The sequence below is a fragment of the Gasterosteus aculeatus genome, chromosome 6 (genome assembly GCF_964276395.1).
Source record: "Gasterosteus aculeatus chromosome 6, fGasAcu3.hap1.1, whole genome shotgun sequence".
NCBI classification, from domain to species: domain Eukaryota; kingdom Metazoa; phylum Chordata; class Actinopteri; order Perciformes; family Gasterosteidae; genus Gasterosteus; species Gasterosteus aculeatus.
This window is the reverse complement of record NC_135693.1, coordinates 11,264,619-11,290,238: the sequence shown is the minus strand read 5'-3', so window position 1 is coordinate 11,290,238 and position 25,620 is coordinate 11,264,619. Positions and strand designations below refer to the sequence as shown.

Genomic DNA, 25,620 nt, shown 5'->3' with positions numbered 1-25,620 from the left:
CGGAATTCTTTGAAACACAACAGTGTTAGAATATTTCGGCATTTCTTGGAACACAGTTTTTTAAAAAGGCCACTTGCATTTCCACTCTTTAGTTAAATGGTTTCTGTCCGCCCTGAGAAAGTTTGTGGATGCATCTACGGGTCTGTATTAATCGGACTCCAAGGATCTCTCACAAGAATAATTCTCATGACATTAGAGAATGGACATGAGGGGAAAAAAATTACAGTGGCCAGTATTTGCTGGATTAATAACAGAAAAGGGGTCTAGGTGGAGGATGGGATGAAAAACGTTATGTCTCGGTACAAATACAGCACAAAAAAACAAAATACCAGACATTTCTCAGTCGATAATCTTAGGGGAAGGAAAATTGGACATGAAAGTAATCTCACTGAAGCTTTATCTTGTTGTGTTAGAGAGGATTCAGCAAAGGAAGCAAGCCGGGGTCTCTTGAGTCAGTCAAGTTAAAAAAAAGTTGTCGCCTGTGTGACCAGGACACAGTAATTCTTTTTTTTTTTTTTGCCAAAACTCAGGTCCTTGCAGTCCCACTGGGGCTGGAGTACACTTATCACACTCTGCACTGACTCAGAGTAACGATTAGTTACGTAATCCTTCCTCACAAACATAATATTGTCCCTTTTTGTGCTGACTTTGACCCTTCTCATAATTTAAGTGACGGATGACGGATCTGAGTAGTCATGTAGGTTATGGTGAGTTCTTAATTTAGGTTAAGCCGAAGCAATGCACAAGAAAATATAACATGTCTTGACTTTAGAAACAGCTGTCTATCCTACTGAAGGTGACTATTAGTTGCAATTTGGAGTAGGAGTATTTACTGCAGGATTTCAAGGCTCTGTTCTGTGTGAGTGTCACATCATCAGAGCAGGATTTAAAGTGAATTACTCTGAATCTTAAAAAGAAACACAAAAGCCTACACAGTTTTTTTCTGTACTGCAGGTTCCTTTCTTAGTTTTCTAGTACCTGAAGGAGGCAATACAAGAAGGTTTGTTGTAAAAAATAGACTGTGGATGAACAACCTCTGGTGCAGCGATTTCCCTCCTTGTCCCTATTTGCAAGGTCCTGGTTGTGGTTGTGTCTAAATACCAAATCATCTTGTAGCACTTCGAGGTGCTGAATTTAAAAGGTTATCCTGTGAGGCTGGAACACATCTACAAGATGACATTAACCGAATAAAGCGTATTTACGCTGCAATGGACTCGGTCTGCAAGCACATGAAAGTTTAAAATCCAGTGCTGTTAGTAATGGAGAAAGTGCGAAAGATTGCTGCGGCTTGTTGTCTCCAAAAGCTCTAATGCTTTGTTTTTATGTCCTATCTCCTTTAACTTAAGGGTCTTACATCTTCTTTCCATTTAGGAAAAAGGAGAAAAAAATGTTTGTGATTTGCTTCTATGACACAAATCTTAGCGCTTATCCGTTGCGTCAGTTAACACAAAAAGTCTCCCTGAGCCCTCCAGGTTGTGTCCTCCAGCAGAGTGATGGATCTTTTCATCATTAAAGGCTTAAGCTTTTGTCTCTGGTGACCTGCCTACTTGACTTCTTAATACATACACCATGTAAGCCTCACAGGCAAGCTCATGATCTGAATACAGATGAGCTGTTCAATAACACAGCCAGACATCGCATCACACCGGGATTCCTTCACGCAGTCAAGCAGAGTCAAGCAGGCAGAAATGGGGAGTTTAGAATCTGTCGTCGTTGCTATTATACCCGTGAGATTACCAGATTACCAGGTGACTTCAGAAAACAACACAAAAGCAAAGGAGGGTATGACAGGTGAGTGTGCGAGAGGAAGAGATGACAACGCGCACTGAAGGATGTCATGAGGCACTTACCCCAATCTCCAAAGGTAGAGAGCTAATTAATCCCTCGGCGCGAGTGACACATCAAAGTGCCCAACCGCAGACCCGAGACGCCATCGAGCGGGAAGAGCTGGCGGGTAAAACATCAACAGGAAAGGAGGGAAACTACAGAACGTGATGTGTAATGAGAGGAACAATATGCCTGCACGGGACACGTCTAGTGGGCAGAGTTCTGACGATGGAGTGAAGAAGCTACACGGAAAACCAAAAGCCAAATATTGACACGTACGTTACACATACAGGACTTTGTCTTGGTGGATGGTGCAATAAAAGGAGAAAACTAGAATAAAAGGAATAACGTATAACAGAATCGGACCCGACATCCATTACTGGTATCGGAGCGTCTCTACAGCAGACCAGTAAGAGATAAAGCGAGGTAGAAAAGGCAGAAATCATACACTTCTCATAGCACTTGTCTTGTTGTTTTATGAAGTAGGTGAATGATTTCAGCTGCTTTCTCCTCCTCGTCTTGTTCCCCGTCCCTGGTGAGTTTGTGCTCTGTCCTTTATCCTCACAAACATGAGCAGCCCCCCCCCACACACACACACACACACACACACACACTCGCAGTTATAGGAGCATGAAGAGACATCCATCTCGAGGGAGTGGGTGTAAAGGCAGGTAAGTAGCAGAGAATATGAAATATATTTCCTTCAAACACGACGCACACAAACACACAGTGGTGCTCAACGCTGCCGTGTCATACCAGACAAACGAATCAAGCCTTCCTGCTGTGACTGTGAGAAAAAGGTGCATCGTTCACCGGGTTGCTCACCCGTCCCCAGATAGTCTTTGTTGACTCTGTCTCACTTTGACACGTCAGCACGAATGCACAGACACAGATAATTCCCACGCATACAGTGACACGGAACATCGGAGAAAAGGCCTGTGGTAGTTCTAGAATTCACACAGTCAAGTGCACACAAACCAAATATTGGTGCAGAGACGGAAGCTTGTTGGCGTTAATGCCATACATTTATATGCAAAGACATTTGCACTTTGATCACAAGGGAAACATTGACAAATCGCACCTGGGCTGCATATAGTGCAATGGCCTTTTCCTAATTACCCCGAGGCTATAACTGTGGATTGTGATCTATGTATAATGCACACACGCAAACGCACACACCCTCATCCAAAGCATCACTCCGGCCCATCAGCTGTAATAGCTTTTTACACCGTCACAAACGAGCACACACACACACACACACAGTTACACCTGAGGCTGTTCATTCCCCTTTTGCTATTTTGGGGCCTGAATGAAACCCATCTTTCACAATGTGTATTATTCAAACGAAAAAACCAAAGAGCTTCTGATTGAGAGAGCGCGAAAGGACGCCACTGAGTGCAGCGGTATATGCAAATGCTCCCTCTTCAGTTATCCACGCGGACACACACACGCACACACTGTGACACACAGACCGTCAGAGCCGTATGGCAGAGCCGTCCACATGACTAATGAGGCTCTGAGCTCACGGCGATTCAAAAAGGCTTCCCTCTCTCCGTAGCCCAGATGCAGGAATACAGAGAGGGAAACCCCTTCTCTTCCCTTACCTCCCACACCTGCTCTCCACCCTGAAAAAATGATCAGGATAAATTAACTTCACCTTATATAACCTGGCTTCATTGTGTATTATTGGTAATTGCAAGTGTGGAGGTTGGAAAGTGTTGAAAGTGTGAATGTTAAACCCTTATCATAATCCGGTACCGGATAGATACGGATTAAAAAAAATTGAATTGCACCATTTTAACATGCAGACCTCCCACCATCACTTTTGTAGACCTTTTTTCTTTCCCCATAATCAGTGTCCACATGTTCATGTCAGACGGGAGATGTTTCATATTTATCCTCATCTAACCTGAAGAAACAGTGTTTCCTTATTGTATCCTCTCTTCAAGCAGCTTTTCGCCCACGTGTTTCTCCTTTGATTGACGTGGCTAATTTTGTTGTTTGCTCAATTAGATGGAAATTAGAAATAAAGGTCTTACCTAAAGAGTGATGCTGGCTGGCTCTGCTTCATGATTATCACTCCATCTAAAGAGGTGATTTGTAAAACAGTGCCTGTGATTATTTCTTCCAGGACACTCTGACCTAAAAGGGCAAGCAGATAATTTGAGCTTGAGTATTTTACAGAATATCATTTTTTCTCTCAAGGCAGCTCACAAGAAATGAAATGAAATTTACTTCTCTCAATAAGAATCAAATGTGACATATCTAACTGAGCCTCTCATCGAGCTGATCTTACATAAAGCACATAAAGACCGAGACCGCCGGCTTCAAAGTGACTGCAACATGAGAAGAATCGAGAAATCTTTTCTAACATTAACGATGAATGGAGCAGACAACATTATTACCCTTCTTACTCCTTTGTTTTACATGAGCCCGCTTCACAGAGGACCGAGCTGCAGGGGCTTGCATTAAACGGAAGGCTTAAATGTCAGGGCATTAGATGGACTTGTGTAAAATATATCACTGGATGTCTTGAGCGGGCATAGCGATGGGTGTTGATGGCCTAGAAATGTCACTCACACACAGTGTACTCACGCACGGTGCCATCCGGAGGGCCGGCGATGAGGACTGCTGCTTTGAATGGAACCCATGAACACAAAGTCCAATCTTAGCTGCTGCTGCGCTTATCTGCCTGAAGTGTCTCAGGGGGGATGAAGTGGGGAAATGTCAACAATATTTATATGCATGGCAGTTTGCTTTGCACGTGTGTGTGTGTGTGTGTGTGTGTGTGTGTGTGTGTGTGTGTGTGTGTGTGTGTGTGTGTGTGTGTGTGTGTGTGTGTGTGTGTGTGTGTGTGTGGGTGGGTGTGTGTGTGTGTGTGTGTGTGTGTGTGTGTGTGTGGGTGTGTGTGTGTGGGTGGGTGTAAAAGTGTCTGCTGCGGTGAATGCAATTTTACTGTTTTTGCTTTTAATTAGCTTTCTTATGTGTAAAATACGTTACCCCTACACATACAGCAGCAGGACTGCAACTCAATTATGTTAATTATTAGTTATTATATTGTATAGTTAGACATTTGCTTCTTATCTGTTACGGTGCAGCAGATCAGAAGGAAGCCGTGTGCACTTTCACAACCATTGCAATAAACACCCACATCAGCACATTTCATGTACATGTTATGAGCATTATGTCTGAGAAAGTCCATTTTTCCTTTTTAATTTGCTGCTTTAAAATCAAATTTAAAAAGCACATGAATAAGAAAACCCTGCCCGCCTACAGGCAAACACAGAAACACAACACCTACAAAAGTTCATCCCATTTTCGAGCAACATGGTTTTGGAATATCTTCTCTTTTCCAAAAGCGACCATCCACGTCTGTCTCTCTAAAACGGCTTCATAACTCATGCATGCATGATCCTTCCTGCAACAAATGCGCACACAGACATAATAACACCGAACATTTTCAGTTCCATTATGAAATATCTATGATGTTTGCAAAATACATGGCCTTCAAATCAAGAATTTAAATAGGTTATGTTTTGTTTCTTCATATGTTTAAGTGAAAATGAAAGCAAATTCTCAAAAAGAGGAAGGGTCCTTGAATTTACATTGTTTGTGTGTAAAGAAGAAGGAAGCATATGAGACTGTCACAGTAACACAATGTAATAAAGCAGATTAAATGAATGAAATTATGTAATGTAATTAATATCTTTAGTTGCAAATATTTTTCATCTTTTTATTAATATAAACATTTGTTCCATTGTTTTAGTTTTTTGTTTGCTTGCGTGTGCAATATGTATGATCCTATAAGATTCTACGACATTATTTATTGTTTCCCATGATCAGTTAAAGACACACTGACAGACACACACACCGGTTTTACAGTGATGAGAGCGTTGATGAAACAAAAAGTGAAAAAGACAAAATGAGGAATCAGTGATTTAAAAGGGAGAAAAGCGAATGTAGATAACAAAAGACGTTCAGAGCAGAACTCCAACTGTGACTCAGCCATTGGCAGAATCCAACTGGAAAAGAAAGAGATTTGTGCTAACGTTTACAGGAGTAGAAAAGGTCAAGAGCTACAGACAATAATGATGGAGAATAGTCACAAAAGTACAGGATGTGTCACAAAAATAATGGGAACATTTTGCAAATCATTTGACTTCTCAACCTTAAGCCTCCCTCCTTAAATGGAAAGAAGAGTTAGCGTTAGCCTTTCATGTAACAGAAAGTGACACTGTAAGAAAGATGAATGAATGAATGAATAATCATGTGGCCAAAAGTTACAGTCCTTATGGGTTGAGCTGCATAGCACATTAAAAATAAACACAGCTGTGACTGCATAACCATAGCATCCCATGCAGACATTGTTGCAGTTTTAAAAATCAACTTGAGGCTGTGATTTCATGTGATTTTCTTAAAACAGCTAAGCGACGATGATACAATCTCACGTGGCTTATTGCTTACAAAGTGAAACAGTTGGCGGCTGGAGACAAATTTGGCTTGACTTTGACACACCACGTTCCTCTCTCTTAATTCCCCCAAGCTTGAACAAAGAAATGATAGAGGCATAAGTGAAACCACTTTCCACTTTCATGATCCCCCATCTCCCCAGTCCCCACTATTGCACATCCCCTGTGTCATCATCATCTTCACCATCAAACCCTCACAGCAGGATACAGTCCAGTCAGGTCATCTGGTAGCCACAGATCATTTTTTACCATTGCTTTACCATCCAAGAGCTTTATCTACATAATCTGCATTAGCCTCGAGATATTTACTACACATAATCAATGGACATAATAGTACTGATTCTCATCGTTCATCAGCTTCCGTTTAGCTACTTTGCTCTGATTGAAACTCTGTCCTTTTGTGTGTGTGTGTGTGTGTGTGTGTGTGTGTGTGTGTGTGTGTGTGTGTGTGTGTGTGTGTGTGTGTGTGTGTGTGTGTGTGTGTGTGGATGCAAACACAACCTGTGTTGACCTGTTGCTCTTTCTCACACACACGACCTCACACCAATGCCTTTTTGTGGAAACTACCATTAACAAAACTAAGATTGACCACAAATGTATTTGTAAAAGGGGCAAAAGTCAATATCATCTTGCATTATGGGAAATGCATGATCTTGTATTACAGAATATCCTTTCCTCTGCTGCATAGAGTTTGGATTTTTCATAATATTGTAACGTGCCACGGTGGAATATCACTGTAACACAATCCACCATAATAAAACTAGACAAGGGCCATTGTGTACTCAAGCTATCCTGGTCAGGCACCATCAAGTCTTGCACTTGAATGTTTTTTTCTAATGAATGTTGTAGTTTCTGTAGTAGTCAGTATTGTATAGTTCAGACACAATGAACTTTGTAATTATGAGCCCATTGCAGATTCACTGTTCCGTCTCTACCATTATACCATTATAATTTGTCTGTCTTCAGACAGAAATTACAATAGTCTCTTAAACCAAGTCACATGTACTGTATTTCTACATGTTCCTTCTTCTTCTCAGATTGCAAAAGGAAATCTCCTGGAGTTTTAGTGACTCATCTAACAAGAGAAACATTTCCTCCTCCTCCTTGTGCTGTATCTCTGTCTCTTATCTACACCTTCACAGGTGTAGCGTGACCACTGATAATCCAGCCATTGAGAGGAAAAACACTGCATTGTTAATCATCATTAGGTTGTCTCGCAAATGACCAGGGACATTTAACTGGGCTATTAACTGTTAATTAAATGTTAATTGACATTCAAATTGCTGCCAAAATAAATATCTGCATCGATGGGCCATGACTTAAACTCAATAGATCTTCCTCTACATCCTTTCCTGTGTTGGAATTGCTGGTTCTTATCTTTACATGGACAATAAGCACAGCCCGGATAATATATGACTTTCAAAGTCATGTGATCAGCATTCGCAGCGCAGGAGAGGCCCGCTCAGTTAGCAGCAAACACACTAAAGGCTTTCACTGATCATTTGCGGGAGATTTGTGGCTTCTGCACCTGAACGTCTCACCCGCCGCTGCCCGCCTTCACCTTCCCGCAAAGATTGAGATTGGAGATCAAGTGTCTCAGTGGAGCACCTCACCAAATTAAACTTCTTTTCTCTATCTGTATCACTTCCCTCTGCCTTTCGCCCAGACTCCTCTCTTCCGCCCGACAACTGATTACTTTTTTTCTCCTCGACAAATAACTTCATTCAGCACAAAACAAGCAGCGTTTTGTGCTGGGCTGCTACAGCTTAAGAATGTCGGACGACAGCGGTCTGCCTTCAATAGGAAGGGACAAAGCTGTGTTTTAACGTCTCAGATGTAAAAGTTAACTAAGAATATTTACAGTATTTTACTTTTAATCTACTTTTGATTAAGAATTGTTGTCGTTTTTTCGCTGTCGTCAAGCAGAAAGGGGAGAAGTGAAAACCGAAGTCCTACATTTCTGGAGTCAAATCCCCCAAAAAACAAGGCAATAACAAATTCAATAACAAACTCTGCTCTCTGTCAGTGCCGAACAACGTGAGAAGCGGATCAATGCAAACCCATTCATCCAACTGATCATCGATATGTGTATACGCCTGTGAGTCTGGGAGCCCATTTAAGTGGGAAGATGACTTATAACATAAGTCACACATAACTCACTAAGTCTGTATCAGTCCAGCAGTCCTGGGCTCTTGTCAGTGAATGAATGACAGAACCATGAAGCAGCCTAAACAGAAACATATTTACACTTTTACGTTATTCCCTGTCACAGCTAATGGAGCTTGCTATCGACATGATGATGATCATCACATCTTGAATGGGTCTCAGCATTCCAGAGAAAGTATTGCATTGTTGTCAGGGCAGTTTTGCTGTTATGTTTAATATTCGGTAATTGCTAAACCAGGTCTGGGGATCATTGAAGGAATCTTAATCCATAAAGGAGCATTTAAACCTCCTTTTCGAGTGAAATTATTAATTCCCTGAATATATATATAAAAAGCAATAAAGAAGAATGTTGACTGTGTGTGTTGTTGTTGTTGTTGCTCTGCTGTAACAATATGAACGTCTCAGGACAGACAACACAGAGAAATGAATGCGTTTCTCTGTAGCCTCGGGTCCGCCACGAAGACTGAATGCAACACATTGCAGGCAAATAAACTGCCCTGGAAGGACCCCATATGTATGTGCATGCCGTACTACGCTTTCAAAAAGACGTCACAACTCTGCCTGCGCACACACATGCAGGCAAAAGTGCACACTCCCACAGTGGGATTAGTGAATGTAAGCCTCCATGCTTTCATCCCTCAACCCTTACACGTGTTAATCGACAGGCAGACAGCTGGCTGGAGAGATGCTATGCGAGTATAAGCATCCGGACATTACTGAGACCACATGGGCTCTAACTGCTCTGCTTCATCGGCAGCTCCACACGAGAAGTCCGTCGAGGGGCAGCGCAGCACACTGGCTGCAGGAGAGGATAATTGTGTCATGCAGTTATTGATTTAACATACAAATTGTTTATAGATTGATATTCTCTTGTGTCTCAATTCTTGTATGAAATCCCGAATGATATTGATTTAGATTTTATTGTATTGTTACTGTATGCATCATGTTTTTTTTATTCTCTACTCAATCGATTTTACAAATACAGTGTAGTGCGTTTAAAATGAGCTACCCTCTGATACACCAGAGGCACAGCTGATTGAAAGTTCAGCAGCCAACTGCACCCGTAGCAAATATTAAATATGCATTCGATAAGCCAGATAGGTGCGTGTGTGTGTGTATAATGCCATCTTTCTTCATGCATTTGCCCCACAGAGTGTGTGTTGTGCGTTCATGACTGCACTCTCTTGAACTTTGCCTTCCAGAAACACAAAAGAGGAAAGAGGGGCGAGCTGTTACATTATTTAACACACAAACGTCTATTGCTTCCACTAACACGTGCATGGCCTTTTGTGCACTTGTTTGTTTTTCTGACTTAGCAACTTACCCACAAGGCTTATAGCTCTGCAGTTTAAATCCTCCTTTCTGTCTTATATCTATCCAAATATCCCTTTCACTGACGATGGTTTTAAATATATTCCTTCACTTATCTTTCTCACTCCTTTCAATGATTTGGGACACTCAACTCAAATGAACCCACACATGCACAAAAGGGTTGCGCACAGTGCCGAACTCTCATGCTCGTGACATATTTTGCATAATTCATGAATCCAAATAAGGGCACATGAAATAGTCATGAACGTGGGCCATATTCACAAAGCCATTTGATGCAAAACTGTGGTCCTAATTGGCAAATTTAGGGCAAAACTCTGAAAGTAATGCGCTTTTCGCTTATGATTTTAAAAACCTCTCTAAAAGCAATTCTCTGAGCATTGAAGTGGAGAAAAAAAATTCCCAAAGGAGGTGCAGGGAGGTTGGGTGAGGAAAAGACAACTATACTACAACGTTTGAAATGTTATCCACTCTCAACTCCATCACATTGCCTGTTACTCTCCAGCAATTATGAGATCACTGAAAATGGTAAAAAAAAAAAAAAAGTGTTGGCTGGCTATTTCTTAGAGTCTTCTGCTTTAGAAAAGTAAACAGTAAACATTTCCCTGTGACCAGTTTCTTAGACTCCTTCTGGCTCATAGGAACTTTTCTGTAATTTATTTGAGAAAGCGGGGAAGAAGTATTTTAGCGGTAAGATACAAAGCTGAGCAAATAGGGACCTCGAGCTCATTAGAAAGTTGTTGTTTAGCTGTGGATCCTGAAAACAGGCTTGATGTCAAAGGAAGGAGCTTCACAAGCTGGGTTGAAATCAAATTCCACGGTAGGAAAACGAGAGAGAGAGAGATATATTGAGATGTAAAGATCATCAAATTCAGCCAATAAAATAAATAAACACTGGGACACGTGGACTGAATTCTATGTTCATTGGCATAACATTTTCTAGTAATTGATTTTCATTGCTTCACCACACTTATTAACACAATGCCACATGGTGCATCTTTGCAATGGGGTTCTCCGACTGTTCTCATATTATTCTGTAAATACTTGTAAATGTATTTGTGTGTGTGTGTGTGTGTGTGTGTGTGTGTGTGTGTGTGTGTGTGTGTGTGTGTGTGTGTGTGTGTGTGTGTGTGTCTGTGTCTGTGTCTTCCAGTTCTCATAATCGGTGGATGTATTCTATGTGAATAAAACTAATATCTCATAGTTACCTCCCAAAGGTGTTTACCATGGAACATGTGACATCCACAGGGATTTAATTATAGCAAATTACGTTCATAATTTCACAGACATTTTAATAATGACGCTGATTCACGGATAGCAGAGAGCACTGGGGAGGGAGTTTGATGTAAAGTAGGATGATATGAACCACAAGGACGAGCATCTCTACAAACACATTGTTCAATTACTGATGCGTTTGACTTCGTTTAAAATATTGTTTCTAAAACATAATTATTCAAAACAAAGAAAATGCGTTCATCAGATTCAAACCGATAGAATTTAAACAAATAAATAATGCACGCAGAGAGACAGACGATCTTTCAATTTCTCCCTGAATCTTTAATACCATCTAAATTGAGAGCAGTGGTATCAGCGAGGCTCACTGAAATCAAAAGAGAAAATTCCTGCTGGACCCCCCCACTCTACTTTAAAAATGAAAAGTATTTTCCATTTCAGATATATTCTCAGGGCATTTATTATGCTTCCCCGAACCTACAGGGTCATTCCCAAATGCTCTCACTGTGCCACATTCTCCAGCACTTTAACCTGGCTGAGCAGCCCCTTCATGCATTATTTCGTGAACATTTTCCTCACTCGCATTCAACATTGAGCTTTCTAATGGCAGCCAGGAGATCGCACTGCTCTCCACGGTGGAGCTTGCCCACGTCCACTGCAGCCTGCAGCCTGAAGCGCGGTAGACAAGCAACATGGTCTACAGATGAGTAGGCAAGTTGCTAAATGACCTGCACGAAATGCCCGAAGTAAAAAAAACAACCCGTTTCATTTTGTCACCTCACTGGAAAAAACAAATTAGGCCTTTGTTAAAATATATACCATTTCAGGCGAAAGGAGGGCCTGGATATTTTTAGTTGAAGATGCAGAGTCCTCTTTCCTCTGTCTGCGTTAGAGTGTGTATTCATGTGAATGTGTATCGGTGTGAGTGTTTGTCAGTGTCAGCGCATGAGTGTTTGTGAAATTGTGATTTATCTGCGGAGTGAGTTCAATTAATGGGGCGGAAATTGGGATTTGAAGTGGATTATTACGAGTCCCTTTCTTTGAGACGGAATGAAAAAAATGAAAAAGATTTGGGTTATTAATTATGAAAAAAGAACCAAACTATTTTCCAAGGCTCTTACCGGAGTCTCTTTTATCAGAGTGAAGAAAACCCAATAGTAATAGTAATATAAACCTAAAGCAGAAAGGAGATAGTATATCACAATGAGAGTTAAATCAACTTAAAGTTCTCTAATGAAAAGCAAATCTTGATTTTCAGTTGTCTAGAGAATTCATACTTTGCATTAACTTCTTCCGAGATTTGGTCAGATTCAATATGCATGTTTGTATCTCTTTGCTTGAGGATGCAGGCGTTTTAATAGCTTGTGTAGTACTGTAGAATATTAAATTAATTGTCTATTCTGCTTACCAACGATTGTAAGATAACACATGTTTACACGCATGTTTACACCTTTTTCCCCAAAATAAAGTGATTAAAGTGCGGTTGTGTTTCAGCACCATGGAGAGAGGCCAACCTTAAGAAAAGCCCCAGTGTCCTGAAACAAAAGTTTACTCGTGCCCCATTTGTCTTCTTTGTTTTTCGCCACCAAAGACAGATGGACGATGCGTGGTAGTAGATTTGTCTAATGCAGGGTCGGCAACCTTCGCTATCCAAAGAGCCATTTTGCCCTATTTTAGAGGAGAAAAAATACACGGGCACGTGTAAGCCTACATTGAGGACACCGAATTACGCAGAACATCAGTCCTCCCGACATACGTGGAAAATAAATAAAATAACTGAAATTAATATTATAGCTGCAGGCTGATATCTTCAAATGAACACACATAAAAATTGCATCCTCTTTTGTTTTTTCCTCAGCCACATACAGCCAAGTATGAGAATAGATGCTCAGATATCTTAAAGAACAATTCAAACTCGTACTCCAAGATAAGAGTTGTTTGCTTTGAAAGATCGTCCACTGTACAAAAATTAACTAAAGATAACTTTCATTATTGTTATTTTATGTCACAGCCTCAGGGAGCAGCAACTGAGAGAGCGAGACGTGAGGGAACTGTTTGACATGAATGTGTTAGATGTAATTAAAATAAAATGTGTGACTCTAAGGATGAGTTTCAATTTGTTTTTTATTTCATTAACTATGCCAACAATAACACACTTATAGAATCTATCAATTTTGCATGGTGTACACCAAAACCATTTTTGTGTTTATGTGTGGTATCTTACTTTTTCGGGAGACAAGCCAAGGACTGTCGGAGAGCCTCCTACGCTGATTTGGAATGACACAAATTAATGGCTGCTCTAATAGCTCCCTATGCAAAGACACTTAGACGGTAAACAAGCTTTCAAGGTGAAATGATGACGCTAATGTAATTTCTACCAAAGCAGGGTGCTCCATGATGTGTGAACATTACCAAACGCTGTACCTGTCGTTCCAACTAATACGTTTGCTCTCCACTTACATCATTTGCGAGAGCCTTTGCCCCTTGAGCATAATAAAATGAGCCTGAGCTCAAGTAGGGCTAATTTCATGTGGGAACAGATGTGATGATAAACCCGGCCCCGGGTTCTCATTATTCTAAGCAGGTCCCCTGCTGCATTGAATGTGACTCAACTCCCTGGTGTCAAGTAAGGAAGCAAAATATCCCTTAATAAGTAAAGTCAACTTTGGAGAGTCTAAACTGAAACTTGCATGAGAGAAAGAATGTAGGTTAACAACACAAAAAACAAAAAAAGAAAGAGGGCAAACGTGTTGTTTGGGTAGTTGCAGTCACATGCTTACCCTTGTGCACCATTGCACAATGCAAAGCATGTGGACATTATCCGTATACAGCAGGACTTAAGGCCCCTCTGTCATTAAAGCAATGACAAGCAGTTTAGTATAACGCAAACAGGGTGTCATGGAGGTACAGGCAGACCTCTACAACAGGGACAACCAGTTCTACCTTGACCTCTTAGCTGTGGAGATGTGTGATGTTCCCAGAGTAAGACACGCAGGTTGTAGAAAATCTGTCAGTCTACTTACTTTTAGCTTCAAGAGAGTCATTTGCCACCTACACATTCACATTAATGCGCGTTTTACACAAGCCCACGTTGAAACCTTCAAACAAAAGCACATGTGCACACTTGTGCTGCCAGACACACAAAAAACACACACACGCACCTCAATCCACCACGTCAATTAGCAGCTTATGAAATGAAATCGGAGCTGCTTTAAAAATGTTGAGTTTAAGACTGCAGAATACTTTATGAAATTTGCAATACTACAACCCCGTGTTCACAACTACAGCAAAATGGGTCAAAGTGGAAGTGTAAAGATAATGTAAACAGTGAAGTGACTTTGACAAGCATCCAATATTCTCTTTAAGCCACTGAGTGTCGACTGGGAGAACTTGTTCCACAGCAATTCACTGTGCAGTGTACTGGATCTCTTTCCATCCGTTGATCCATTTACTCCCGTTTACACGGTCACTATGACAGTTAATCGGCATCGTTAAATCTTACTTATGCCAATGAATCTGAGCATACCGCACCACGCTCTCACAGCTACAAGTTACAGGACACCACAAGGTAAGATCATCACCGGCCGCTTACCTACACAGGCACTTTCCCATCTATGCTGTACCCACCTGTTTCCCTTAAAGATACGATAAAACAAACAAACTACTTCACTGCTCCAACAGACTGTCCATCTTGGCTCAGCGCACGGAGGATGTGGATGCAGATGCACGGCGACGCTGTTTGGTTTTATATACAGTTGATATCATCTAAAAAACAACTTTTTCTTTTGAAAGCACCTGTCTCCACCTCACATTATTACATTATACCCTGTGACAGGCAGATAGACACATGTACCGCTCCACTCAGTCGCAGGATTACTCCTCAGCTGTGTTGGAAAAGGCTGCAGATTAAGATACCGTAGAATGCCTGTGTCAGGGTTGCGGGGTGGAAGGCAGGACTCAAACGCAGACTTGTAGAAAACAAAAGACTTTAATAGTCAAAGCTCAAAAAACAGGAACCGGGGGCAAAAGCACACAGACGAGAAACTACGGCGATCCAAGACGAAAGACATGCGTGGCGAAAGACAATGACGCGACAAGTGACACAGGAGACACACTGCTTAAATACACAAGGGAGGTGCAGGTGATTGGACACAGGTGGAAACTATTAGACGAACACAGGGGATGACGAGACAAGGCAGGAAGTGAAGTTACCCGGGGACACGAGTGGCAGAAAACTACAAAATAAGACAGGAAGTGAACCACACCGTGACAGCCTGAGGTCTTCTTATACAGCTTGACAAACCGCTCATTCAGCTTGATAGACAAAAGCTGTTTTTGATCACACGACTATGGACAGCATGTTTGTTTTGCTCAACTGGTTTACTTTCTTCTAATGAATTCAACTAAGTCTGAACGTAATAGTTTTCCCACACAACAAAAGCTTCGTTCTCTCTTTTACTCCTCCTTTTCCTCTCTTCCCTGCCTCTCTCCACAGGGAGCTGTTACAGCTGAGTGCTTCTCTAATGATCTCCGAGTGAGAGGAAGAGAGTCATCCATAAGCACGCACATGGTACATGGTACACAGTCCACATGCAGACACACACACAAACCCACGTATTTCGGTATCCTCAGGGATAATTAGGGGAGAGTTCTCCAATCTGGCTGAATCCCAGCCTCCTGCCACCATTAAAGTGCAGCTACATGTGTGTGTGTGTGTGTGTGTGTGTGTGTGTGTGTGTGTGTGTGTGTGTGTGTGTGTGTGTGTGTGTGTGTGTGTGTGTGTGTGTGTGTGTGTGTGTGTGTGTGTGTGTGTGTGTGTGTGTGTGTGTGCGTGCATGCTAGAGAGAGGTAGAAGAAAAGAGAGAAGAAAGGAGTTTGGGTAGACTTGACAGGTTTTTTTTAAGGATGAGGTGCAGCAGACAGCTTGTCAGTTGGACAGAAAGTCAGTATTTTGAGTGTGTGCATGCATGTGTGTGTCTGTTGGCTGGGCGGGTGTGTAACTGACTTGTAGTGAAGTGTTAATGCTTGGTCGGGCATGTTGGAAGCCTGTACTTGAAATGTATATCATAGCCTGGGGAGAGTGAGACAGACAGGCAGCAAGTCATTTCTATTCCATGAACTGTGCAACAAAAAGAGGATTTGTTTTTGTCAGCAAAATGTAGTAATTGGCCAAAACACTTGAACCTTTGCCTTAAACCCTCTTAATTGGCTCAAATCCTGCTCAAATAATTGCCTCGGTTGACAGAAATATACAGTAAAGTTGAAAAGGTCCAACTGTTCCTGAGGTCTAACGGGTGAATAAAGTACCAGGACCACATGTGCCAGCTCATGCTGCTTTATTATTCAGTATTTTAATCCTTAATGGCCAAGTGGCCATAACTCCTGTTTTAATCTCAATCATTCGGTTACTTACGGAGCCTCACTTACAGCCTGCTCATTGTGACATTGTATCTCACCAAGGACTCAAACGATTTAGCCTCATTGTTGCTTATGTGACTCTTTATTAAAACACCATTTTGATTATTATTTATTAGCTGTATTTTTTCATTAATAACTGTTTCATGTGCATGTGTTTTTCAGTAGCCGTGAGCCCATGGTTTGTTTGAATGTGCTGTAACCAGCATGAGTTGCTGTTTTATTGCAGTAATTTAACCAGTTCCTTGTCAACAACATTTTATTTTGAACAGAATACTGGCTTGAAGCTTTATTAAAGCCCAACCACCACAAACAACAGGTGTAAAAAGCTTCACACTGCACTTAAACATTGTGAAATTGGTAACATATATTAGTTTCTTTGGAACCACTAATTCATTGGGAAGAATTTATTTACATTATTTATTCAGAAGGCACAAAATAAAAAAGTTCTCTGAATTAGGAGTTGTTTTTTGTTTTTCCACACTAAACTTCTGGTACTCCCACAACATACACGTGAACAACAGATATACACGCATTATACAAACTCAAACACACACTTTGATCATCCTGTCTCACATCTAAAATTATTATTTGTTTGATCTATGTAAAGCACTTTGGATGAACCTGGGTAGTTAAAGTGTTTTCTAAATTTACAAGACTTTAATTTAACTCGTTCTCTCGTCTTTAATTGTCTTTCACTTCAAAACAGCCCTTCACACCCAAAGTATCCTAATGACGTTCCACTAGATTCTTTTTTTGCATTATAAAACTCTCAGCTGATTTGGACTCACACCACTAAATGTAATTCTAACACATCAATAAACGGTATGCGTTGATATTCTAGTTGCTAATACTTCTATAAGATTGTGATGTGTGTAAGTCGAATAATTGGTGTCTTCAGAAGCAGCTACATGCTTTAACAAATATTCACTGCTTTAATTTGCAATCGCGTCTGGACTCATATTTTGTTTGAGAAGTTAGCCTCATTCCCACTGTGAAAGAACCTCTGGAGTTGCTACACAGTAAATTTACCAGTGTCAAAAAGGCAGTGTCAAACTATTTTAATTCTTCCGGAGTTCTTCCAACAATGGACAGAGTAAAATTGAACCAGAAAACTTCCAGTGTTGGTGAAAATAATGGGAGTTAACAGAGGTTTTACTCTGTCAGTGTTATTGACTCTCTCAGGCCCTGATTCAACACTGATTAGAGCAAGATACCTTCCAGAGTATCACAAAAAATACTCTGGAGAGCCCCGCACACCAACTTTCCCGGTCAAACTGAGAATGTGGATTCTGGCATCGCCATCTTCCTCGCATCGAAATACTGTGGTAAGTCTTTCTACTATAAACTATTCCCGTTCTTTTTCTTCATTCGAGTAGAATCTGTATAAGAATAAAGGGACATATTCATTCACCACACTAGTCAATGTTGGGTACGTGTCTTCAAATACCGAATTTCAAATGGCTAACGTGATATCGGGTCGGCGGTTAGCTTAAATGTAGCAGCCACATGTCTGACCACGCAACACCAAACTGAACAAAAACGACACGAGGTAACGTTAATGTCAGCGAGGACGAGCTGTCCTGGTGTGTTATGTGTCATGCTTGCACATTTATTTCAGTAAAATGACGACAAAAATTCGTTGAAGCAGTCATATTTATTATTTCTATTTGAGCCGGAGCAAATCGCTTTAGCGTCACGTCACAATTTGGTCGAGCATAGCGGGACATGTCGCGGACATGCGGACGTGCTCATAGGACCCGCTAGTTCACCAGCAGACGGCGGAATGCACCGAGTCGACCCAGTTAACGTGAACGGAGCCGCGGCTCCGAGAGGCTCGGTTCACGTTAGCTGCTGCTGTAGCCATAGATATATAAAGAGTAGACGCTGCATTGGCTGCTGAGGCGCAAACAAATAGTTTTTATTATATTATATACCAGAATAATATTACTGTTACGCCTACTATGAATATTAAAATACGCCGAATCATGTTTTCGGTGTCATGCCTACAAAATCCCGTGAACATCCGCTTTTGTATTCAGCGAGTGATGCGCTGACACTTCGTTGCGCCAGCTGGCACTGAGTGGAGCGGGTGACCGGTCCAAGCTGGCGGCCCCGCGGCTCGTCAGCACCACTAGGCAGCAGCGGTCGATGTCTATTCTTTATGTCTATGGCTGTAGCTGCTGTAAGCTTAATTTATGCTTCCACGTTACGGCGGCGGCGGGTGTGGCTGTGTGTTTCTGCGGGTGCCGAATCCTTGGTGAGCCGAAGCTCATATTGAAGCGCAGGCTACGGAGAAGACGTGAATTTACAACACTGGTTCACCCACTGAGGGACCTGGACGAGCAAGTGCACTTTCGATACTTTCAAAGCAACTGCCGCAAATTACGTTCTGAGCGGACCAATCACAGCACTTGCGGTCCACGTCAACTCGACTCGCAGTTAGATTTTTTCGGAGGTGCACGTCAGGCTACGGCGGAGGGGTCTACGTAGTTACTTAATATGTATATTTTCCTTTTTTCTTTCAGATTGTTCTTTAATGTACTGTGGTGCTCTGGTGGTAAGTAATAAGTTGATGTACTTGACCGAAAATGTAGTTGTGTTTGTGATTTTTAAAGCTGAAATAGGGTATTTTCAGGTTGTCAGCTTGTATGGGGTTGTAGATCATAATGTTGATTTCAGTTTGCTGTCTTTGCAGATACCATCATGTTGATCAAAACAGTCCTGTCATCCAGCACCAACCAAGATCTTTGCCACTGTGATAAGATGTGAGCTTTACATGTTTTAGGTTTACTTTTGATGCCAATATTTCATGTTTACTTGGAATAAATATGTATTACAGTATGGATACAATTGTCTGTGTGTTTTTCCCCCTGCATAGATATGCAACACTGGTAGGAGTTGGTTAAAAATCAACACTCTTTGGAGTGATTTCATAATCAACATAGTGTAAAGTAGGTTTAACACTGGAAAGGTTATTTCTTTTATAACTCTTTAGTGTTACATGTGAATAACACTATGGGTGTTACTTCTTACATAGTGTAAAACTTGATTGACACTTCTTAGAGTTAATATTATTACACTACACTGCACCTAGTGTAAAATTTTAACTCTTACCAGAGTAAAATTGACTCTGGAAATGTAACTCTGTGTTCAGTGTACATTTAACACTCTGTAGATAGGGACCATATGTTCACTGAGGTAGTGTTAAAATTGACTCTTTAAGTGTTGTATTAACACTGGCGATTTTACTGTGTATGAAGCATGAAGATGATAACAGATGTTAGGCTCATGTTAATCACGTTGATCATGCAATCAGTGCGTCTGTTCATCGAATGCTGCCTTTGACAGGGCCGTAGTATATACGTTTTCAAGCTTTGACAAAAGCAATTTCCCCAAAAATCAAACATGTTCTCTTCATTGTCAAGTGAACAAACACATTTCAGTTGGCCGGTGATCAAGGGAATCAAACGTGAGCTGACGTGAGCAAACGTGAGTTTTGGAAAACCCCTTTCCAATCAGTCACAAGGCATTTGAAATCAGTCTGGCCAACACCTCATCCCCCCAGATATTCGCTTAGAGGGCCATCAAATCCTCTAGTTCTAGTCCCTACAGTTAATGCCAAGGCATTAGACAACATCCCATGTCCATCACACTCTGCCAATGGCGTCCTTGGCAGCTCGCGGGCAAACATTTCCCAGCAAACAGCCGTGAAAACTCGACTGCTGCAGCGCCGGTTGAAGCAGCCACACCTCCTTGAGCAAATCCCCTCAAAGCCACCACATTATCTCCGGCGTACACCTACAGGACGCTGAATCATGAAATGCTCTCAAAGCTTCACAGACAGGACACCGTGCCAGCGTGTCTGCTTCTCGGTGGTATCAGTGGCTGGAACACGACACTTTGAACTAAAGAGGACTGTCAGTCACCGTCAAACCGCTCCCCCTCAATACCCGCAAGTGTTTGAATGTTCAATGGGCACTCATGTGTAAAATATAATCATATTATTGTCTGTACTGTGAAAAATGATTGAATTAGTTTCTTTATCATTTGGTGGGAAGAAGAAAGTTCTACTTTGTATGAAAGTTTGATTAGTGTTCTATTTTTGGATACAATCACGCACACTTGTTCAACGGGTTGTTACTTAATACATTAATAATTTAGAGCATGATTTTTTTTTGTTAAGTAATTTTGCCCCAAAATGATCAGTTCTAACACAGATAAATGAAAAGTACAATAATATATACAAATTGTGAGCATTAACAATTCCAAGCTGATTGCAATGAAGAGGTTGCATTACTATTAATAACTTATACATACAGGATGATAGTGAACGCTGTGGACCTCTCCCATGGGCGTTGTTCTCTAATACTGTGAATAGGAGTACGCGTTTAAATTATGAAAAATAGTGATCAATTATTCAGACTCCTGTGTGAACACAATAATAATTGCACCATAAAAAATGATAATACAACCGATTTGTATCCAGATGTGATGTGTGTGCTTTAACATAGATTAAAGTCTGTTTTGAGAAGCTGTACGCTGTTGCGTGTTGTCTTTCTGGCCACCTTTCAGTTATCTAACACACTAGCTGAGTCATAGTTGCAGCTCAATAGAGATTTAGAAAGTGATGTGCAGAGGAAATCAAAACAGAATGGGATTATTTTCTCCATCCTCAACAGAGGGCAGAGTGATGTCTAAGAGTTTTATATTTCCTGCGAAGAATATTGGATAATATGTAAACAGTAATCAATGTCTCATTCTAATCACTTTATCATTTAAATGATTTGACAATTATAGTGTGTTAAATTACGCCGTCAAATAGTCAATGCTCCTTTCTGAAGGTTAACGCTGCCCATAAATGTCAAATGAGTCGCCCATCTATCAATCCCCATGAGCAACAAGTTAGGACGACAAAATAGGATAGCTAACATTTGAATTTTATATACATTTTTGATTTAATCTGATTTAATCATGGGTGATGTACAAGCACACATCTTAGTTGGTCCACACTACATACAGTACATTGGCACACAGCTAAACAATCCCACATAGCTTTAGTTTTGTTATGTCATTGTCATTATACTCATGGTATTGTTGACAGTTTGTTCATTTGTTGCACGCACGTTAAGTCAGCTTCTGTTGAGCACTTTTCTTTGACTTAATAAATGTTTGCTTTAGCTTACTAGAGGTAATGCTGTAGAAAATGATGCTCCCCCTAAAGCAAAGCTAACACATTCATGAAGGGCCCACAGCATTGAGGAGCTGGAATCTTTACTTCAGAGTTTGGTTTTATTTCTTTGCACTACATTAGTCTGTTTGTAGTGTATGAGTTTGTGTTTGTTTTTCTGTTACATCCTCTGATTCAGACATTAAATGAGTCCAGTTTGTTTGTTTCAGCGGGTGGCAGTGATGCATTCAAAAGCAGTTTGCTACTCGGCAATACAAATTAAAAAGAAGAGTTTTTTGGGTCCAATTTTCTCTCTGTAGAGTCATTTAGTTTATGTTAATGTTGCTTGGGGTCCGTTCGGTTTAGTTGACCCATTTTTTTTTTTATGGGAACAGAACTGCATTTATAGTCAATCGTTGTTTTTTGACACTCCCTTTTATTTTTGTCTAGTGGGAAATTTTATTGCAGAAATCAAGTGCAACTCAGGAGATGACATGAAAAGGGCATCAAGACAGGAAGAGTAGCATCTGAGGAAAAACACAGCCATGATGGGCATTTTGGAACATTGGAAAACAGCGTTTTCTTTAATTACCGACAGCGACGTCAAGAAACTGTAAAATGAACAGTCAGTCAGTCAATTCAACTTTATCTGTAAAGCATCGTTCATACATGTTGGTGCAGTTCAAAGTGCTTCACAGAGGACTGACAGGCCAAAATAAGTGTAGATGGTGAAACCAAAATAAAAATAAGTTAGCAAGAACATAATGCACACGAAAATAAAAAAGATACCATTTAATAAAAAAATAAGTGAAAGTCCTGATAACAGTGGTAGAGTAGTAGTAGTAAAACTAGATCAGCAGAATCTTAAATACTATTAAATGAAGAAAAAATAATGTTAGTGTCTAGAAGCATTCTAATGATTCAGCAGTTCAGAGCATTATGGCTAACAGTATATTAGTCTCTTCGTTTTGCAATAGCCATTTAGCTGGCCCATCTTATCTTTTAGCTCTGCAGGTGACGTAACTTGCTTAAGATTGAAATGATTTGTCTTAGTGAAGAGCAGAGAAGGTGAAAGGAATATTTACTTTTCTTTTTTACTGCCATTGTATGTTTATTTTACACCATTGCAGTGCACATGAGTAAAAGTTTTAATATCCCTCTGCAAAGAAACCCTTTTATGAAAGCATTATGTTAAAGCTTTAAATGGTTTCATTTGACAGAAACTGTCATTTCCCAGGTGCCCAAACTAAAGTATTTCATCCGAACCATATGCTTTGTATTCACTTTGAGTTCCTCCTGTCTGAGTCCGCGTGCATCTGCACACACCTCTCTCTGCATGCTGGCCCTCCATGTGTGCACGTGTCTTTTTTTGCCATATGCCGGGGGCGCTTTGGAACTGAGGCTCCATTATCCATTCATCAGGCTTGCAGCATCAATATCCGTTGCTTTCCCTGATCTACAGTCTAATTCATACCTCAGACACCTACTCCTTAAAACCACGATTATAAATCAAATCCTGCACTGCTGCCGAGTCCCAGTCGTCAATATATTCCAGTTTTTTAAAGCAAGGAGGGCCGCCTGGAGTTAACATCAGTTAACATCTGATCAGCCCCACCAAGGTCACATAGAGGAGCATCAATGAACATCACATCATGAAGATGTGTTCCGAGGCATCTGTGGTTGATTTTAAAAGTGTTGATACCGTGAGTTTAATCCAATGAGAGTCAGACGGGAGAGAGGTCTTAAAGTTGTAATACACCACTAAATGTTTAAAAGTTGGGCTTTTAGCGCACTGTGTTATAAATCTGATCAATAGCAGAAGTGACAGTGATAGACAGTTAAGAGAAAAAGAGGGCTTCGTAAACAACAACTACATTAAGAGAAAGGCCCACAAGTCTTACACGCTCATTTTCTCCTTTCCTTCACATCTTCTATGAGGGCAAAGCCGTACGTCTCAGGTATCGATTGTGTGCCCAGGACTAATGGGAATGACAAACGTGGAGACGGAGAGGGAAAGGGGGAGAAAATAAGGGGAGGAAGTAGGGTTACAACGTGAAGAAAGAGAAATATATGATAGGGGTCACTCACACAAACCAGGTGAAAACTAGAAAGTTCACACCAAAAAAAGGTGCCAACTGGAACCAAAGACGGTTCTTCGGAGTGATGCCATAGGGGAACCATTTTTGGTTCCACAAAGAACCATTTCCTTAAACGGTTCTTTAAAGAACCCACAAGGTGCCTCTAAGAACCTTTCAATAATGGTTCTCTGAAACCATTTCTGGTTCTTTGTAGAAAACTTTATTCCTTGGAAGAACCAAGGAATAATGGTTCTTCGAGTAACCAACCTTTTTTATTTGAGGATCTTTTAAATCATCTACGTGAACAGCAATGATGGCAAAGTGATCGGGATGAAACAAAAGCCTGCAGATGTAACACACTCAACTTTGTCATTAATTTATGTTATACATTGTAATCCGTGGGCTACATACAACAAGAAATGCTCTGGGCATTTGCCGCTCTCTGCACAGCTACAGGAACCGGTGTGTCCATCTTCAGGATAAAGACCTCCAAAAATGAAAATGTTTTTCACCTGACAAGGGAATGCAAGATTAAATCCACGATAGAGCGACAACACATTACATTACATGTAATTTAGCTGACGCTTTTGTCCAAAGCAACTTACAATGAGTGCATTTCAACCATAAGGATACAAATCCAAAATAACAAGAATGTGTAATTTCATCAAATAAGCCGATTTACAACTTGCTATAGATAAGACAACACCCATGGCCATTGAAATGTCTGCATCTTCAGCGTCCACCATCATTTGTCCAGTTTGTCCATCTGCTACAAAAACGTCTGTCCTTTCACACAGGGGCTTTCCATCGCTGCCGCTCAACACTATTATGGCTGTTGGGCTTTGTGGTTCCTGAAACAAAACATTCGAAACTTAAAGCTGTATTTTGTAAGTTTGTAATGTTTACAGATCATTAAATGCTGTTTTTTTTACAATGTTAAATTACAGATGTCATATTTTTTTTATTTAACTTAAATATAATATATAAAGAAAATATATTTAGTACAAACAAACAAATTAAAGTTGCTCCCCACAAGCATATCGATTACAAACAGCTGTGATGCATTTTCTTTGAAGACCGATGGAAGGAGGAGTATCGCTGCATTCACCAGCTGGCCTGCAAATGACAAATCTTTTTTTTTTTTTTAAAGAAAACTTTGGTTCTAAATATCTGATTCAAAAGCTCACCCTGTAAGACCTGCAGGTTTAAATCAACTGACTTAAACATAAACAGTAAGAAAGTACAAAGCCTCGCCCTATAAAAGGGAGGTAGAGTTTGAATAATGCACTCAAGAGATGAGTAAGAATGAAATAACAAAGAAAGACAAAGGCTCTCTCCTTGATAACAGCTCTTCAGGCTTAAAGTCCATAAAATAATTAGAGCGGCACACAAGCACACTGAGACAGGCAGCAGGTAGAGGAAGCAAGGCATTGATCCATGTCTGGGAGTCTGGCCATCTGTTTATGTCAGAGTGAACTGCTACACTGATAAGTCTTAAGATTCCTCTTAAGTCTTCTTTTACCATCCTCTGATCATCCCTCCTCCTCCTTCGACCTCCACCTGATCGGGCCTGCTCCTTACACCCAAAGCGAAAATCTCTCCCAACCTCATGTATTCCCTGAGCTTCATCTCCTCCCAATTAGGAGGTGTGCTGACGGACTGCCAACCATCGTGGGTCTGAAGTAATTCCTCTCTTCTTCCAAGATCTTCAGATTTTGCTAAGAACAAAAAGGCAACACAGCCTGTATTTATTTGAAAGACATGACGTCATTATGAATATTGGTGTAATTGGGTTTTGTTGACCGGAGGGAAGTTGATAGCTCACGCTGTTTCTGATAATGCCCAGTGTGAATATGTGGCGATATATAGAACTGTTCCCTGACATATGGCCTGTGGTTAGCTTATAATGAATGTGCGGTGTAACGTTGGATGC

General features: G+C 40.8%; 2 long non-coding RNA genes across 2 annotated transcripts in view; both read left to right on the top strand.

Moving 5' to 3' along the window:
- The window catches only part of LOC144409521 (uncharacterized), an 81,944-nt gene that overhangs the window by 29,525 nt on the left and 26,799 nt on the right, over positions 1-25,620 (top strand). The window lies entirely within an intron of this gene.
- Positions 17,562-19,285, top strand: LOC144409519 (uncharacterized). The gene is made up of 3 exons (XR_013468016.1): positions 17,562-17,767; positions 18,968-18,999; positions 19,138-19,285. It is a non-coding gene; the product is annotated as an uncharacterized LOC144409519 (long non-coding RNA).